Source organism: Mya arenaria, chromosome 9, assembly GCF_026914265.1.
Source record: "Mya arenaria isolate MELC-2E11 chromosome 9, ASM2691426v1".
NCBI lineage: Eukaryota > Metazoa > Mollusca > Bivalvia > Myida > Myidae > Mya > Mya arenaria.
This window is the reverse complement of record NC_069130.1, coordinates 12,296,704-12,302,862: the sequence shown is the minus strand read 5'-3', so window position 1 is coordinate 12,302,862 and position 6,159 is coordinate 12,296,704. Positions and strand designations below refer to the sequence as shown.

The window sequence follows — 6,159 nt, the reverse complement described above, 5'->3', positions numbered from 1 at the left end:
TCTCATTGTGTTGCTGTGATTGTTAAAGTATATGTTTTCTTGTCCATAAGCTGAAAATCATATGCACACTAAATAAAACATCATTCTGCATCCTATGTGCAGTAAGTTTTGTTTAATTGCTTATAGAATTTGCAATTATTGTAATGTTTGCTTAAAAGAGCAAACAAAATGTGTGAATAGATGCACAATACAGACCAAAGACTGATACAAGTCAGCAGTTTCATTAGAAAATAATATTATTATCAAAGCCACATCAGAAATGATTGACAACATGAAAGAAATTCATTTAGGAATGGAACAAACAGTCTCAATGGGCTTTTATGACCAAACTGTCTCACTTTGTACTTCAGTTTGGATACCATTTTCTAATATATTATCTTGAAGTACTTACAAATTACAGCATGTTGGCAAACATCAAGTACAGCTTGGCCTCTGGTGGGCAGCTTGGTGGTGGGGGGGGGGGGGGGTTCTTCAACAGACAGTTCCTCCTGGGTCTGCTTCCTATGTTAAAAAAATCCCTCCATTTATACTTTGGAATTGAAAGTGAGGCTTTCATTCATTAGTTACCATCATTTGGAACTATTTCCAAACATTAAATTGAAAGTGAAAGTAGTTTTTTTTTTAAATGTCAAAAATATATAAGAAAATTATATATTAATAATTTATATTATGTAATATAATATTTTCACATTTCATACTCAAACACCAATATTCTATGGCTAAGCACTGTCAACTGGCCAAATTTCAACCAGATAGCTGCATAAATTAAGAATTTATAACAATTTAAAATAGGCCACCCCTCCAAAAGCTTCCTCTATATCAAAGCAACATTTTTTCAGAAACAGACTTCAAAACTCCTATAGTTCAGCTTCAGGCTATATGCAACACATAATGAAAGTTTGGCAATGATATATCAAACACTAAATGAATGAGACAAGTATTAGCACCTGTGGTATTTTCATAAAAAGCAGAAACAGCCATTTCCCTCAAATGTTAAGCCGCAAACCTTTGAAGAGCCATTATTTCCTTATGCATTGGAATAATTTGACCAAGTAAAGTTTTCCTTGTAGCTTTTAATGGTGTCTATAGAACAGCACCACAAAACTGGCCTGCCTACTCTTTTAAGATTTTTTTCTAAGCAAAATAAGGTTTTTCCACTTCATCGGCTTAGTGTTTTATATAAAAAATGACATAGAGCCCAACTGAAATGCCTCAACTTGTCAAAATTTTGCTTTTCTGGTCCACTTATATACAAAGGTAACAGAACTGTTCAGTTTAACACAAGAAATTTAGTGATAATGTGTTAATAGACAGTCTAAACAACACTATATGCCAAATTGTTGGCTTCCGGGACAAATGGCGCAACAAAGGAAATGGCAAAAAACACACCAAAACTTAAAGATTCATGACAACTGCTAGTGTTTTCATGTATGAGGTGGCTACATGATGTAGAAAATGCAGAGATAGCATTATTATGCCCATTTTTAAAAAAAAATTACTTTAAGAATCTGTTTTGAAGGCTAGATTTGGCATTAAATTCAGAGTACAGCACTTCACTATTGTCTATAAGATGCTTATTTACACCTGATTTGCTATAAATCTCACTCATTGGAATCATTTACACACAAACAAGCACTACAGAGTTGACTAACATCTTCATTCTTCTGAAATATTGGATTCAGAGCTGCATCTCCTGGATTCAGATTGCAGGACTACCGCCTGGGGAAAAGGCCGCAGCTAACTGGAGCTTATTGGCACATCATGATCTGCAAGCAAGACACAAAAGCAATGTTTTACACAAATAAAACTATCTGCCACTACTGTTAAAGTTTGAAAAAGGCCTGTAAACACTCATTTGAGGCATACACAACCTTTAGTATAGTCATAAATGTGATAAATATGCAGAAAAGTTCATGAATTCAAAGATTTTCAGGACAAATTTAATAGAATATATAGCCTTTTGGACATTTTGCAATCAGTTTTTAACAACTCAAAGGTAAATCTCATCTTATTGAGTACCCAGATGCATTTTGCAAGCATTTAAACCAGACATGCTTAGAATTTCTTCTTACTTGGAGATGGTATTCCTTTCTTGAAAATCCTTGCCGAGAGCCGGTATGGAAAACCACACGAGACCACAGTTTTACCAGCACTGGTTCTTGTCCTTGAAAATTCCTCTGTGGCTACAGCAACCAGGCTGGCTATTAAAATAAGCAATAAATTAGGGTTTTTAAAACATTTATACTGTATTAAGGTTGTGTTTTTTAATGCATTAAGGGAAAAGGCTCTATTCTTTATGAAAGCTGCTCACTTTTTATTTATTTTGCCTTGAGAAATGTCAAGTTTTTCAATGAATAAACTGAATAAATGAATGAATTAATGAATATATATGAATGATTGATAGAATGAATTAATGAATTAATGAAAGGTGGCATTATTTCTTTAAAATTGGGATCTCATTGTGTTGCTGTGATTGTTAAAGTATATGTTTTCTTGTCCATAAGCTGAAAATCATATGCACACTAAATAAAACATCATTCTGCATCCTATGTGCAGTAAGTTTTGTTTAATTGCTTATAGAATTTGCAATTATTGTAATGTTTGCTTAAAAGAGCAAACAAAATGTGTGAATAGATGCACAATACAGACCAAAGACTGATACAAGTCAGCAGTTTCATTAGAAAATAATATTATTATCAAAGCCACATCAGAAATGATTGACAACATGAAAGAAATTCATTTAGGAATGGAACAAACAGTCTCAATGGGCTTTTATGACCAAACTGTCTCACTTTGTACTTCAGTTTGGATACCATTTTCTAATATATTATCTTGAAGTACTTACAAATTACAGCATGTTGGCAAACATCAAGTACAGCTTGGCCTCTGGTGGGCAGCTTGGTGGTGGGGGGGGGGGGGGTTCTTCAACAGACAGTTCCTCCTGGGTCTGCTTCCTATGTTAAAAAAATCCCTCCATTTATACTTTGGAATTGAAAGTGAGGCTTTCATTCATTAGTTACCATCATTTGGAACTATTTCCAAACATTAAATTGAAAGTGAAAGTAGTTTTTTTTTTAAATGTCAAAAATATATAAGAAAATTATATATTAATAATTTATATTATGTAATATAATATTTTCACATTTCATACTCAAACACCAATATTCTATGGCTAAGCACTGTCAACTGGCCAAATTTCAACCAGATAGCTGCATAAATTAAGAATTTATAACAATTTAAAATAGGCCACCCCTCCAAAAGCTTCCTCTATATATTAAGCAACATTTTTTCAGAAACAGACTTCAAAACTCCTATAGTTCAGCTTCAGGCTATATGCAACACATAATGAAAGTTTGGCAATGATATATCAAACACTAAATGAATGAGACAAGTATTAGCACCTGTGGTATTTTCATAAAAAGCAGAAACAGCCATTTCCCTCAAATGTTAAGCCGCAAACCTTTGAAGAGCCATTATTTCCTTATGCATTGGAATAATTTGACCAAGTAAAGTTTTCCTTGTAGCTTTTAATGGTGTCTATAGAACAGCACCACAAAACTGGCCTGCCTACTCTTTTAAGATTTTTTTCTAAGCAAAATAAGGTTTTTCCACTTCATCGGCTTAGTGTTTTATATAAAAAATGACATAGAGCCCAACTGAAATGCCTCAACTTGTCAAAATTTTGCTTTTCTGGTCCACTTATATACAAAGGTAACAGAACTGTTCAGTTTAACACAAGAAATTTAGTGATAATGTGTTAATAGACAGTCTAAACAACACTATATGCCAAATTGTTGGCTTCCGGGACAAATGGCGCAACAAAGGAAATGGCAAAAAACACACCAAAACTTAAAGATTCATGACAACTGCTAGTGTTTTCATGTATGAGGTGGCTACATGATGTAGAAAATGCAGAGATAGCATTATTATGCCCATTTTTAAAAAAAATTACTTTAAGAATCTGTTTTGAAGGCTAGATTTGGCATTAAATTCAGAGTACAGCACTTCACTATTGTCTATAAGATGCTTATTTACACCTGATTTGCTATAAATCTCACTCATTGGAATCATTTACACACAAACAAGCACTACAGAGTTGACTAACATCTTCATTCTTCTGAAATATTGGATTCAGAGCTGCATCTCCTGGATTCAGATTGCAGGACTACCGCCTGGGGAAAAGGCCGCAGCTAACTGGAGCTTATTGGCACATCATGATCTGCAAGCAAGACACAAAAGCAATGTTTTACACAAATAAAACTATCTGCCACTACTGTTAAAGTTTGAAAAAGGCCTGTAAACACTCATTTGAGGCATACACAACCTTTAGTATAGTCATAAATGTGATAAATGTGCAGAAAAGTTCATGAATTCAAAGATTTTCAGGACAAATTTAATAGAATATATAGCCTTTTGGACATTTTGCAATCAGTTTTTAACAACTCAAAGGTAAATCTCATCTTAATGAGTACCCAGATGCATTTTGCAAGCATTTAAACCAGACATGCTTAGAATTTCTTCTTACTTGGAGATGGTATTCCTTTCTTGAAAATCCTTGCCGAGAGCCGGTATGGAAAACCACACGAGACCACAGTTTTACCAGCACTGGTTCTTGTCCTTGAAAATTCCTCTGTGGCTACAGCAACCAGGCTGGCTATTAAAATAAGCAATAAATTAGGGTTTTTAAAACATTTATACTGTATTAAGGTTGTGTTTTTTAATGCATTAAGGGAAAAGGCTCTATTCTTTATGAAAGCTGCTCACTTTTTATTTATTTTGCCTTGAGAAATGTCAAGTTTTTCAATGAATAAACTGAATAAATGAATGAATTAATGAATATATATGAATGATTGATAGAATGAATTAATGAATTAATGAAAGGTGGCATTATTTCTTTAAAATTGGGATCTCATTGTGTTGCTGTGATTGTTAAAGTATATGTTTTCTTGTCCATAAGCTGAAAATCATATGCACACTAAATAAAACATCATTCTGCATCCTATGTGCAGTAAGTTTTGTTTAATTGCTTATAGAATTTGCAATTATTGTAATGTTTGCTTAAAAGAGCAAACAAAATGTGTGAATAGATGCACAATACAGACCAAAGACTGATACAAGTCAGCAGTTTCATTAGAAAATAATATTATTATCAAAGCCACATCAGAAATGATTGACAACATGAAAGAAATTCATTTAGGAATGGAACAAACAGTCTCAATGGGCTTTTATGACCAAACTGTCTCACTTTGTACTTCAGTTTGGATACCATTTTCTAATATATTATCTTGAAGTACTTACAAATTACAGCATGTTGGCAAACATCAAGTACAGCTTGGCCTCTGGTGGGCAGCTTGGTGGTGGGGGGGGGGGGGTTCTTCAACAGACAGTTCCTCCTGGGTCTGCTTCCTATGTTAAAAAAATCCCTCCATTTATACTTTGGAATTGAAAGTGAGGCTTTCATTCATTAGTTACCATCATTTGGAACTATTTCCAAACATTAAATTGAAAGTGAAAGTAGTTTTTTTTTTAAATGTCAAAAATATATAAGAAAATTATATATTAATAATTTATATTATGTAATATAATATTTTCACATTTCATACTCAAACACCAATATTCTATGGCTAAGCACTGTCAACTGGCCAAATTTCAACCAGATAGCTGCATAAATTAAGAATTTATAACAATTTAAAATAGGCCACCCCTCCAAAAGCTTCCTCTATATCAGGCGTGAGACCACAGTTATTTTTACTATATGTTTCATATAGACACTTACCTGGCTTTTGACTTTATACACACCCCAATTGAAAAACAAGGACATGGCATCTCTAGAACAATTCAAGACACAAAATATAATCACAAGAAAACACCATGTTGACCATTGACCCGACTGTCAAAATTGAGTTCAAATACATAACCCCTCCGCCAGGGAGTCAATCGGCTACAAACAACTAATTTTCAGACTTCCACAAGCTATGATTTTTCCAATATTTACATTGAAAACTATCAATTTCAGCAATAGAGTGTCAAATTCAGTCAAGTTCTCTGCAAAAAGAACATTTTTTGCTTCTTTTTCATTTAATTTTAATAAAATATTGATACTTGAACACAAGCACTCTTTTTTTCTGTATTCACATCCGGATCTTGGTCAACGGGGGG

General features: G+C 33.4%; 1 long non-coding RNA gene across 1 annotated transcript; it reads right to left on the bottom strand.

The window, feature by feature from the left end:
- Positions 1-460: 460 nt before the first annotated feature.
- LOC128245414 (uncharacterized) lies at positions 461-5,351 on the bottom strand. The gene is made up of 7 exons (XR_008263146.1): positions 5,299-5,351; positions 4,526-4,654; positions 4,106-4,219; positions 2,846-2,954; positions 2,073-2,201; positions 1,653-1,766; positions 461-501 (listed from the first exon to the last, which is right to left on the bottom strand). It is a non-coding gene; the product is annotated as an uncharacterized LOC128245414 (long non-coding RNA).
- Between the last annotated feature and the right edge of the window lie 808 nt (positions 5,352-6,159).